Raw genomic sequence first — 12592 nt, forward strand, 5'->3', positions numbered from 1 at the left:
TAACATTAAGGCAACAAATAGACGTGCTTTTAAAAATACAAAGGTGAGCATCCCACCTGAAGCAAGGAGAAAAGGGTTTGCTTATATGTGTAGTTGAGAGTTCAGACCCAGAGCTGAACTGCTAAAATTTGGGAAGAGTTTGTTATGAGCTCTGTCATGGTATTAAGGTTAGACTTCACCCTATGGCAGCTCCCTGCCCCACTGGCTCCCAATCCCTTGGATAATTAGAGATACATGCACCAGAAATTCTAGGATTGGGGGGAGGGTGGTTTCTAGCCAAACAGTCAAGTTTCCTTCACCTGAAAGAGGTGAGAGGTACAAGCTAAGACTTCCCTCATGTTTCCTCTGACCATACTAAGTGCTCTGTGCAAAGTGAGAATAGCAGCTACTATTGGGTTGTTGGATACTTTGCTAGTCTTGAGGCCTCAGCAATGTTCCAGACATCATCACCCTCTGGAGCTGGCAGTAATATTGAGAGGGCAAACAAGGTGAAGTTATAAAAGCCACAGACTGGGAATGCAAACATCTTCTAGAGTGAGAAAAGCACTTTAAAACTCATTGTTCGTTTGTTTTTTCCTCCAGTGGTCACACCATTAGTACTTCCATCAGTTTTTCTAATAGGTTTTCTTTTTAACAGCATCAAGAAAGCATAAGTCAGATGGGGAAAAGATTGAGGTGTGATCACTTATTCTTGCACAATTATATTATAATTAGGTTGCCAACCTCCAGGTGGTGCCTGGAGATCTCCTATTCCTATATTGTACTCTTAGAAGCTTCCGGGGGGGAAGGCTACCTGGTATAGAAGAGGATCAGATCACGCAGAAAGGGGTTACATCCTTTGCACTCATTACATCCTTTGTCATTGGACTAGATGTCCCTGATGGTCCCTTCCAACTCTATGATTCTATGATGTCCCTGATTGAAGCTGCCCTGTTTACTTCCTCCCCTGATACATTTTTTAAGCAAAAAAGAAGATTCCTTCCCCAGCACCATGGTTCAAATTCATATCCCATCAACAGCTTCCATTTAAACTACATGATGCCTGATCTAGTCACATATCTCCCACAATACACATAGTTAGGACCCATGTGTATCCAAACACTCTAAAGCATGACTATGAAAACCAATATGGTTGAAAAGCCACCTTGTGTGTGTACATGCCACCTTGAGCCAAGAGGACAGAAGGGGTATAAATATTTAATAAGCAAATAAGCACTAAACAATATTGTAAGCTCAAGTGTTGTGTAGAGGTTTGAATGGGAGACCCCAGTTCAAATCCCCATTCTGCCATAGAAGTTAGCTTGGCCCAGTGGCTCTTTGGCAGCATAGCCTACATCCGAGGGTTGTTTTGATGATAAAATGAAGGAGGGGGAGAACAATGTATGCTGTCCTGAGCTTCTTGAAAGACTGGCAGGATAAAAACACATGAACTAAATTATGAAGTAAACATAAATGATGACACTAGACATCGTCAGAGACTAGGGTTGCCAGCTCTGGGTTGGGAAATACCTGGAGATTTTGGGGGCGGAGCCTGAGGAGGGCGGGGTTTGGAGAGGGGAGGGACTTCAATGCCATAGAGTCCAATTGCCAAAGCGGCCATTTTCTCCAAGGGAACTGATCACTGTCGCCTGGAGATCAGTTGTAATAGTGGGAGATCTCCAGCCACCACCTGGAGGTTACAACCCAAGGAGCAGCACGAGACTCCAATATTAACAAAATACAACCCAAAATAAATTACTTATACCAATTCAAGCTGTATTGTTAAATAACAATATAAGCATTAATACATACACTTCTACAATTTTCAATATGACAAAGTGTGGGTTGTAGACATCATCATCACAGCTGTCAATATCAAGTTGTTACAATATAGTGGCTTTGTATAGTAACATTATTGTATTAGACATAGGAATATTTATTGTCATATTGAAAATTGTAGAAGTGTATGTATTAATGCTTATATTGTTATTTAACAATACAGCTTGAATTGGTATAAGTAATTTATTTTGGGTTGTATTTTGTTAATATTGGAGTCTCGTGCTGCTCCTTGGGTTGTGACACACACTTTGCAGCCTTGGTGTTTCCTTTCATTCATTTCTAGACCACCTGGAGGTTGGCAACCCTATCAAAGACTTACTTCCTAGTTTTGGCTCATTTTTTGAAATTAGCATTTGAAAAGTTGACACTCACTTTGGGTATCTGGTCTCCTTGCCTCCCACCATCCCAGCTTCGAGCTTTTTTGCCTATTGGGCTCCATGCAATGTTGTTTTAAATGTAGGCTGCCTTGAGCAGTACTCTGAAGAGGCAGAATAGAAATAGCTGCCTTGAACCACAAAAAAGGTGGGGTATAAATGTTTTAATAATAAATTAACAATATCCTAAATAAATATGATCAGACAGTTACTCCTGTCTTCAAGCCTTGCGAGGTGCTTCCATCCATGTTTACCTGTATTCCACCCTCCATAATTTCTGTCTCCCACACCTCTTGGCCTTCAGTACCAGTTGTTCCAACACACCAAGGGTTACATAGCAGCCACACAACATGGAAATTCCAGATTCATTGGGGGGGGTGTGGCTTGAGTCTAACGACTACTAGGGAAAGCAGCACATAAGAGGAGAGCTGTAGATGTGCTTTCATATTTGAAGCAACTGGGGAAACCTAACAAACAGGATGAGGAGAACATCATCATCATCATCATCATCATCATTATGCCAAGAGCAAAGTTTGGGGGCAAATGTGTATCTGGGGTCAACAACACAGCAGCAATAGTTCAAACAACAGGAGGATATTTGTAAGTCTTGTAGTAGCTGAGGGCTGTTTTCACTCACCACAACTGCTTTTTTGTTTTGCACAGGGAGATAGTACAGATGGGATGGGAGCTAGGTATTTTGGGTGTTGCACCACGTGTATTGATACATACGGTTGAAGAGTGCAACTCTTATCAAAGAGTTTGGTGGTGGAAAGAGCCGTCAAGTCACAGCTGACTTATGGTGATCCCTTAGGATTTTCAAGGTGAGAGATGTTCGGAGGTGGCTGTAGATTATACAGGTGGTTTCATGCCTGTGGTTTCAGCCTCAGCCAGGTTCTTAACTGCTGGGGAGATGACTCATTAAATTTCTCCTGGAGAACGGATCTGCAGCCCATACAACCAATACAACCAACCAGTATGGAATCTGGCCTTGATTCTTTCTTATAGTTAACCACATAAGGTAGAAATTATCTAGGTAAACAAAGGATCAAACAGGCAGAGAAAGTTGATCAGCAGCCACGAGCTCTGTCTAACATTCCTTTGCAACAGCTCCTAAAAAGGAAACAAAGTCAAATAAAATATTGATGCAGCCTTGAGTAAGCTAGCAGATACAGTGACACACACCGAGCTCCTTCACAACAAATAGGGCCCTTCAATTTAGAAGGACAAATCCCAAGAGAACAGAGCTCGTCTTGAATAGGTGAGCCTTTTCTTTAATGTTTTTATTTCCATATTTCATAATCAAACGTACAATACAAAACAACAACAGATAAACAATACATGAGCAATGCATTACAGATGTAAAATCTACAACAAATTAATAACAAACTATCTCAGGATGGGCATAACCAGTTTTCTTCCCATCTTATAAACTTCCCTATATTTGACTATACTAGTTTAATTACATTAGATTAGGGTTGCCAACCTCCAGGTACTAGCTGGAGATCTCCTGCTATTACAACTGATCTCCAGCCGATAGAGATCAGTTCACCTGCAGAAAATGGCTGCTTTGGCAAGTGGACTTTATAACATTGAAGTCCCTTCTCTCTCCAAACGCCGCCCTCCTCAGGCTCCACCTCCATAATCTCCAGGTGTTTCCCAACCCAGAGCTGCCAACCCTAGCTCTGGTGGAAAATTACAGACAAGATGGACACTGTCTTGACACCCCCTTCTACAATGTTCAGGTTTGGGGCTAGCTGCCCGTTCAGCAAACAGTGTTATGGTGCCCTTGCAATGTCATGCTAGAATTGCCAACAGGCCTGGAGGAAAATGTGTGGCAATGGGCAGCTGGAACATTTAATGACATGCAGGTAAATAACATAATCTGGTAAATAACATCCTATTAAGCCTCTATTAAAGGGACAGGACATTTGGTTTCCCTCCAAGCAGTTCGTAATCCTACATAGTACTAGAGTTTTCCAGGCTAGGTGAGCAGGGAGTTAGTCATCTTATACTGTTTTAATACAGGCATTCCTTGGACTACTTATTACAGATTATTTCTGTTGCGCAAGGGACACGCATAAGATCTGGTTGTGCTACCGCTGCAACTCTAAGGATACTTGCTAGACAGTAAGTTCCACTGAACGCACTGTAGTAGATAATTCTTTGCAACTCTGACGCTTTTTAAAAAAATGCATGCTCCCGTGCCAACAAGAGCTGGTGGAATACAACCATTTTTGTTTGTTTCTCAAAGGGCTTACATCACATTGGATAGTATTTCACCGGACAGGGCCTGGTTATTACAGCACACATTTGTGCAACGATAAAGAAAAGCTGGTGTCGCACTGTGAGATAAATCAGAAAACCAATGGAACTTCTACCTCGCTGTTCTTACAGTCAGAAAGGCGTTGTGCCAGCCTCTTTTTGGCACAAAGAGAGGCACAGAAAGCCTGTAAAGAAAGCCAAATTATATTTAGTTGTTCAGTTTTTTGTAACTTATGAACAAAACCTCCAACGGGTAGCTTGAGAATATTGTCTCCTTGCAGCGAAGGAGAACAAATATTTATAAAGCAAGCTGTACTTATCCAGTTCTCCCTAAGGCAGCCCAACTCTCTCCCATCTTCCATTTTACCTGTTAGAAGTACGGCTGCTAGGGAAAAGGATGTCTTTTGAAGTGATTAATAACAAAATATTGTCGAAGGCTTTCACGGTCAGAGTTCATCGGTTCTTGTAGGTTATCTGGGCTGTGTGACTGTGGTCTTGGTATTTTCTTTCCTGATGTTTCGCCAGCAGCTGTGGCAGGCATCTTCAGAGGAGTAACACTGAAGAGACACTGGCTGTTACCACACTAGGTATTCCCAGCGATGTATTAAGAGTTTGAAAATGTTATAAAAAATACTGTTCAAACTTTCTATGTGTTCCCAGCAATGTATTAAGAGTTTGAAACTGTTATAAAAAATACTGTTCACACGTTGTTTGGCCCCTTTAGCTGTGAAGACGTCTTGCAACATTTTTTAGCCGTGGCATCCAAAATCCCTTTTAAAGCGATGTTTTTTATAACATTTCCAAACTCTTGTTTCGTCGCTGGGAATACCTAGTGCGGTAACAGCCACTGTCCTTCAGTGTTACTCCTCTGAAGATGCCTGCCACAGCTGCTGGCAAAACGTCAGGAAAGAAAATACCAAGACCATGCGGCCCCCAAGGACATTTTTTGTGGCCATCGGGAGCTCCGGGGCCCTGCCGGGGAGGACGGGTGCAGGGCAGCCCTCCCCGAGGGTGTTCCTGGGGCTGCGGCTTACAGGGGTGCTGCGGCGCCCTTTGGACCTCCTCTTGCCGACTGTCGGCTGTGGGTCGGCAAGAGGAGAGGGGAGGGGGAGGGATGCTTCCCCCAAGGCTGCCCCCTACAGCCATGGGGCTCTGTGCGCCGCTGTGTGAGTGTTGGGGCGGGGAGGCTGGGGCCTGGTCGCACGGGGCCGGCGTGTGCAGGTGTGTGTGTGTGGGGGAAGGCTTTTCTCTCTTTTCTTCCTCTTTTTCTGTCACTCTCCTTTCTCTCCCTCTTTTTCTCTTTCTTCGTCTCCCTCCGTCCTTTTCTTTCTTTCCCTCCGTCATTTTATTTCTTTCTCCCCCTCTCTCCATTTCTTTCTCCCTTTCTCTCTTTCTCCCTCCCTCCCTCTTCCTCTTTCTCTGTTTTCCTTCCTCCCTTGCCGATCAACTGTGGCGCCTTGTTTGCTCGGGCCCTCCAGTGGCTGCCCTCTCGCCTGGGAGGGGGGGAGCGAGGGCACCCTGCAGGCCTTCTCTGTGTGGCCTCCCCTGGGGTTGCCAACCTCCAGGTGGTGGCTGGAGACCTGGCAACCCTAGCCTCTCGCCCCCCACCAGGAGATCTACACCTGGTATGGCCCCTGAATGATGTCATAAATGTGCAAATGGCCCTTGGCAGGAAAATGGTTTCCCACCCCTGGTTTAATGTGATAACCACTGGACTGGGAGGTTTACATTTAAGCATTAGCTTTTCTTCCCTGGAAAGCTCAAAATTGTGAAACCCCAGAGTATATTATGCCAATCAGTCACCTTTATACACAGTTACTTCTCATATCTTTTTTAATTCTTTAGTGGTAAAAGCCCACTTATCATATCACCAGATTTTTTGTAACTTGCTTCCAATTAAGGGGGCGTAAGATTTTATTCTAACCTGAGGTAGGGTTGCCAACTGCCTGGTTGCGGCGGGAAATCAACTGGGCTGCCGGCTGACCAGCTGATGGTCAGCAGGTGGAAGCAGAAAGGGGGGAGCGACACCCTCCCCCACATGCTCCTGGGAATGCTCCAGACTTCCTTTCCAAACTGCATGCCAGATCGGTCCTGATCGGGGCCAGATCGGTCCTGATCTGGCTTGCAGCTTGGAGAAGGAGGCGAGAGCCCTCCTCCTAGCCCTGCTGTGTGTGCACTCTGACTAAACAGAGCATGCACACAGCGGTGCCAGGATACCCAAGTGGAATGAGGAACGCACAGGAATCCCGCCACCCAGCCCCACCCACAAGAAGCTCCCGCCCAAGGTAAGTGGGGACCTGGCAACCCTAACCTGAGGTATATTGTGTTTTACAAAACTAGGATTGCGAGCCAAGTGTTGGCAACTGGCAGGTGGCTTAGTAAGGTTGCCAGGTCCCTCTTCGCCTTTCTGCGGGAGGTTTTTGGGGCAGAGCCTGAGGAGAGTGGGGTTTGGGGAGGGGAGGGACTTTAATGCCATAGAGTCCAATTGCCAAATAGACGTGCTGTCTGTCCAGTCTGTACTTATCTTGCTGGGGTAATGAAATGATAGCCACAAGATGATAAAGGCAAAGGAACGCGTATCACAGGTATTTGGTTACGTTTCATCATAAGGCTTCTTCAACCTAAAAATGTTCTGTAGACCACCGAGGGTTCTCTCAGTGAATTGGAAGCTTCAGTGTGTTGCAAATCTTATTTCCTATTGACAGGAATTTGCAGCTTTTTCTTCTGGTGAAATAATTGACACATTTCAAGGGAAGCTGAAAGAGTTCTTAAGAAAAACTTGGTATGTATATGAGAACATCTCTATGCAAAGTATATGTACTCAAAGTATCTTGAATAAATATGTCAGTTTTAGGCGGAAAATATGGTAATGCATAGGATCCTGCTTCAGGGTTATATTTTACCTATCTTGTCTTGCCCATTTACAGTAAATGCAGCAGTAAGACGACAGCTCCAGCTTGCTTTGCATATGCCACCTAACCTCAGATGCAATAAACTATACTCTCTCCCCAATATTTGACTACAACATGGATTTTTGTTTTGTTTTGTTATGCAGGCCCAGGATGGTGACAAAAGAAAAAAGGCCAGAACCAATGGGTTGAAATTAAAACAAAAGAGTTTGTGGCTAAACGTTAGGAAGACATCTTCAGAGTAGTAACACTGAAGGACAGTGTCTCTGAGACACTGTCCTTCAGTGTTACTACTCTGAAGATGCCTGCCACAGTTGCTGGCGAAACGTCAGGAAAGAAAATTCCAAGACCACGGTTACACAGCCCGGATAACCTACAAGAACCAATAAACTCTGACCGTGAAAGCCTTCGACAATAGTTAGGAAGACAGTTGGAGCGGCTCCTCAGTGGAACAGGCTTCCTTGGGAGGTGGTGGGCACTCCTTCTTTGGAGGTTTTTAAGCAGAGGCTAAATGGCCATCTGTCAGCGATGCTGATTCTGTGAACTTAGGCCATGCATGAGAGGGAGGGCATTGGCATTCGGTACCCGTGGCCCTTTCTTATATGCCCAGGGAAATGCCGATCACCATTTTTTTGGAAGTGAAGGACTTTGCTCTGTCTCTTACCTCAGTTTGCAGAGGGGGACAAGACTAGTGAGTCAGAGAGACAGAGGGGAAGAGACACTGGGGCATCAATTCCCTACTGCTCTGAACTATCCTTCTGATGTATAGATTGCTACTTTTAGAGAAACGTCTTTCCTTCCTTCTTCTTCCTCACCTCCCCACGCATGAAGGCATTATTCTCCATCTTGCCCCCATGAGGGGAGGATGCAAGTCCTGGGTCTCCCTTCATCCTAGTTAGTTAGAATAGATAAGGAACTATACTTTACTCTATCCTATCCAGAAATGTATTTCCTATAATAAATGAAGTATATTAGTTGAGTAGACAAAAGGCTCCGAGCAATGTTGTTCCCTGCACACACAGAGGATTGAATGGGCTTCTCTGAGCACAATAGCCTTGTGCAGTCTGCTAAATTAACAAGGATTTTGGCATAAGAAAGCCCTCTGGCCATGGAGTAGGTGTCACTGGGTGTGTGTGGGAGAGGTAGTTTGGAATTTCCTGCATTGTGCGGGGGGTTGGACTACATGATCCTGGTGGTCCCTTCTGATTCTATGATTGTATGTATGCTGCCCAGTATAACAGCTGGTCTCCCAGTATAACAGCTGATCTTCAGACTGCAGAGATCAATTCTGCGGGAGCTTTGGAAGGTGGACTCTAAGGTATCCCATTCTTGCTTAGCCCCCTCTCCCCTCACTGAACTCTGTACCTCAGGATACACCCACAAATTTCCAGGAGCTTCCCTATCTGGAGTTTGCAACCCTGAGATGTATGTATGGTGTTACCAGGGTGCCAATGGTTAAATCAATGCAGAGGCAACTTATTTCATAATCTGTAACTTCTGCTCCCTCTCTGCTCCTATATATTTTACAGGTGGTTTCCCTATGAGGGGGAAATGCATGACTAGAGGAATTTGTTCACACTCCTTATTGTTCTGTTGATTCACGAAGCCAAAAGCATGGACTTGAGCCAAGGATCTTTTCCATATGTATATTTGCTCTTGGTTCAATGCTGTTGGTAGCTTTAAAAAAGGTTCTGGTTGCCATGTGGGAGGGAAAGGGTAGGTTTCCTCTGTCCTTCCCTGTCCCCACAGCCTTCCTTTCCTCCACCCACCAGTGGGGGCACTTTTCTGTTTTTTAATCACCAATTGAATATTGTTATAATTTTATAACAATGTGTCTATTAGATTGTCTGAGTTCCCAGCTTTCATTTAAAAAGAAGATTATGGGTGAAAACGCACGGTTGCTTTAGCCTCCATTATTCCGTTTCAACCAGGATTCAGCCAGGATCAAATGCATGTGTTTTCACCGAACATGTTGAAGAGGGTCGTGCTGTTCAGATGACAGGCTCTTAGAATGTTTCACTTACTGAGAAGTGAAGGTATCTTATTCAGCCAGTCATTGATTAAGCAGGACTCAACAACTTTAATTACTTTTAAAAAGCAAGTCTTTTTATTGATATACTTCTAGTAAAATATGTGTAAATGCAGATTATCAAGTCTTTAACACTTCTATAAAAGCTCTTGTCAAAATACAATGTATGTATTACAATGTATGCAGTAAAAGCAAGCAAGTCTTACATACTATTCAGTTTCAAAATCCAACTTCTAAAATATAACAGTCAAATTATTCTGATTCAGTTCAAAGTATCTAATTCACAAAGTCTAGAGTAAAGTATTTAAGCCATACATACCATTCAGCCTTTTCTGAGAGCCTTTTGGAAGGTTCTGATTCTCTAGCTGTACTGTGGCTGTATTTATACTGTTTCAAACTCATTAAGAGTGAAGAGAAATCTTTTATCCCCACTTTCAGACAACATTTTTATCTATCAAGAGGAATACCTTTTATTCCCTCTGTCAGATATTCTGAGCAGTGCAGTAATGGCTTAGTTACAGCTGCTCAGCTCTCCATGACCATATATGGGCTTCCTTTCCTTTCAGTCTATTTTGCTTAAAGTATAAACACTCATTTCTGAGTTTCATGATCACATTATATACTTAATTTTTATGCCATCCTCTTTGTTAGGACAATACGCATTAAATGAGACTACATAGAAATCTGTAGCACAATATTTAACTATAAAACACAATTATTGCTTACATTGTCACTTTGTGACCATCTGTTAGTAACACATAGCCTTGAGCAAGATTACAGAAGGCAAGAAAGCATATACTTGATAGGACTGCAGGAACCTTTAATGCCTTTAAGTTGTAAAAAGCAAAGTTTAAGCTATTAATGCACTCTCAGTACATTAAGATATCTTCAGTAGACCTTGAAGGGCAAAACTGTTCTGTTTTTGAGATTCTGACAGCTGAGTCAGAAAGGGTGATTTTAGTTACATCTGACAGATAATGAAAGGTGCTCTGCTCTTCCTCCTTCAAGGACAAGATCAGCGTGACATAGTTAGTTAGCTCTTGAAAGAGCTGACCTTGAGAGAATTCTGTCAGCCTGTTCGAAGGACATTTGCATTACACAGGCTTTTCATTACACAAACCTCTGCAGTGGCTCAGTTTGCATGATGTATTCAAGCTCTATAGGGAATTCTGCACATGTTCACAGAATACCATAATTATGTTAGAGACCGTGACAATGTGTTCGATCCTGGTTGAATCCAGGCTGAAACAGGGAATAAAGGAGGCTAAAGCAACTATGCGTTTTCCCCCTAAGTCTGTTGCACCTTTCATTTTAGGAGAGATAAGGTGGCAAGGGATATCTCTGCAACAATGTTGTAATGTTATAATGATATCCAATTGTTGATTTAAAAAGCCTGGAAAAGCCCGGGTGGCATGGTGTGTGTGTGTGTGTGTGTAGGGTTGCCTGGCTGAAGCCAGCAACACCCAGAAGCATTTTGGGGGTGGGGACTGGTGCACTGGCATCAGGCCAGTGTGCTGACCTCACTTCTGAGAAAACCCAGAAGTGACTTCATGCAACGCACTAAGAACACTATAGTAAAAGTATGTTGGCAATTTATTTCCCCTAAGTCTGATCAGAATGTTCCTCCCCTTGGCATTTTGGCTTCTATTTTCTAGGTCTAAAAATTAGTTGTGTGCGTGTGGTGGGGGGGCCTTTAGCAGTCTTTTTTTCTATATTCTGGGATGGCCTGGTGGCTATTAGGGGAGCTGGTGTAACACCATGTGGAATCTCTGTTGGTGGTGTGCTGTATCAGCAAGTGTAGCAGCAATGGGGAAAACACCCAGGCTTGTCCCTCAGTGGAAGACACCAAGCTCTGATGAGCCTTGACTCAAATGAAGTCAACTGGTGGAGAAGAAGGGGCTTTGTGTGTGTCTGTTAAGTGCCGTCAAGTCGCTTCCGACTCATGGCGACCCTATGAATGAAAGTCCTCCAAAATGTCCTATCTTTGACAGCCTTGCTCAGATCTTGCAAATTGAGGGCTGTGGCTTCCTTTATTGAGTCAGTCCATCTCTTGTTGGGTCTTCCTCTTTTCCTGCTGCCTTCAACTTTTCCTAGCATGACTGTCTTTTCCAGTGACTCTTGTCTTCTCATAATGTGGCCAAAATACGACAGCCTCAGTTTAGTAATTTTAGCTTCTAGGGTCAGTTCAGGCTTGATTTGATCTATAACCCACTGATTTGTTTTTTTGGCAATGCACAGAATCAGTAACACTCTTCTCGAACACCACATTTCAAAGGGGCTTTGTGCACCATGGTTTTGGACCATATGATTTTTGTTGCCTCTGGGAATGAAGGACTTTACTATGGTAAGAACATGCAAGCCACTTCAAGCAAGCAGGCTGAGACCTGTCCCAACAGAATCAACTGAGGGGAGGCAGACAGAATCGAAACCTAATTTGGTATTGAAAATTTATCTCTCTTGAACCTCCTCTCGGATGTTCAGATGGCAACACTCCAGTTCCCACTGCAAAGCTGCCAAAGCAGAAAGGTCAGTGAAGGACTCTGTTTTGTATAGACGTTATTTATTTGTTCCTTTCATAACTAAAGATCTTCTAAGTTTAACCCTTTACCCTAAAACAGGAGCCAGTCTATATGCGAACTCCTCCCCCTACCCCCATGCATTATGTAAGCATGGAGCCTAAATTAACTCTCCTCTGTGATCCAGCTGGTATGGGGAAAAACCTTAGCTAGGAAATGGCAGGGTGGCTCAAACGCTTACAGCACATACATACCAAGACAAGTCGGGGAACTCCTGAAGGAGCCCACACCTGGTTGCGGGTAATCAAAACTTTCTCCACAGCCACCCAGGGGCTCAGCATAGTGGAAACTGGAGAGGGTATATGATGGGGAATGGTTTTTAAGCCAGCCCAACCCTTACCCCAGGTGTCTGTATCTATCCAGTGCCACCCTTCTCACTATAGGGCACCCATGCCAGCTGGCTTACCACAACTGCTGCCTTCCCGCTTAGACCCAGAACGCTACCTCCCCTCCTCCTCATGACTGCTGCTCTGCCCACGGTCATGCCCTTTTAAAATGGCTGCGTTCAGAGGCCACAACAAGCTACTGATAAGCTCCAGCTGGGCCAGAACACAGCTTGCTCTGGATGTGATCCTCCCACCACTCTCTTGCCTCCTCTTGGCTTGTTGCTGTTTGATATTAGCA

The sequence above is a fragment of the Euleptes europaea genome, chromosome 1 (genome assembly GCF_029931775.1).
Source record: "Euleptes europaea isolate rEulEur1 chromosome 1, rEulEur1.hap1, whole genome shotgun sequence".
Lineage (NCBI taxonomy): Eukaryota > Metazoa > Chordata > Lepidosauria > Squamata > Sphaerodactylidae > Euleptes > Euleptes europaea.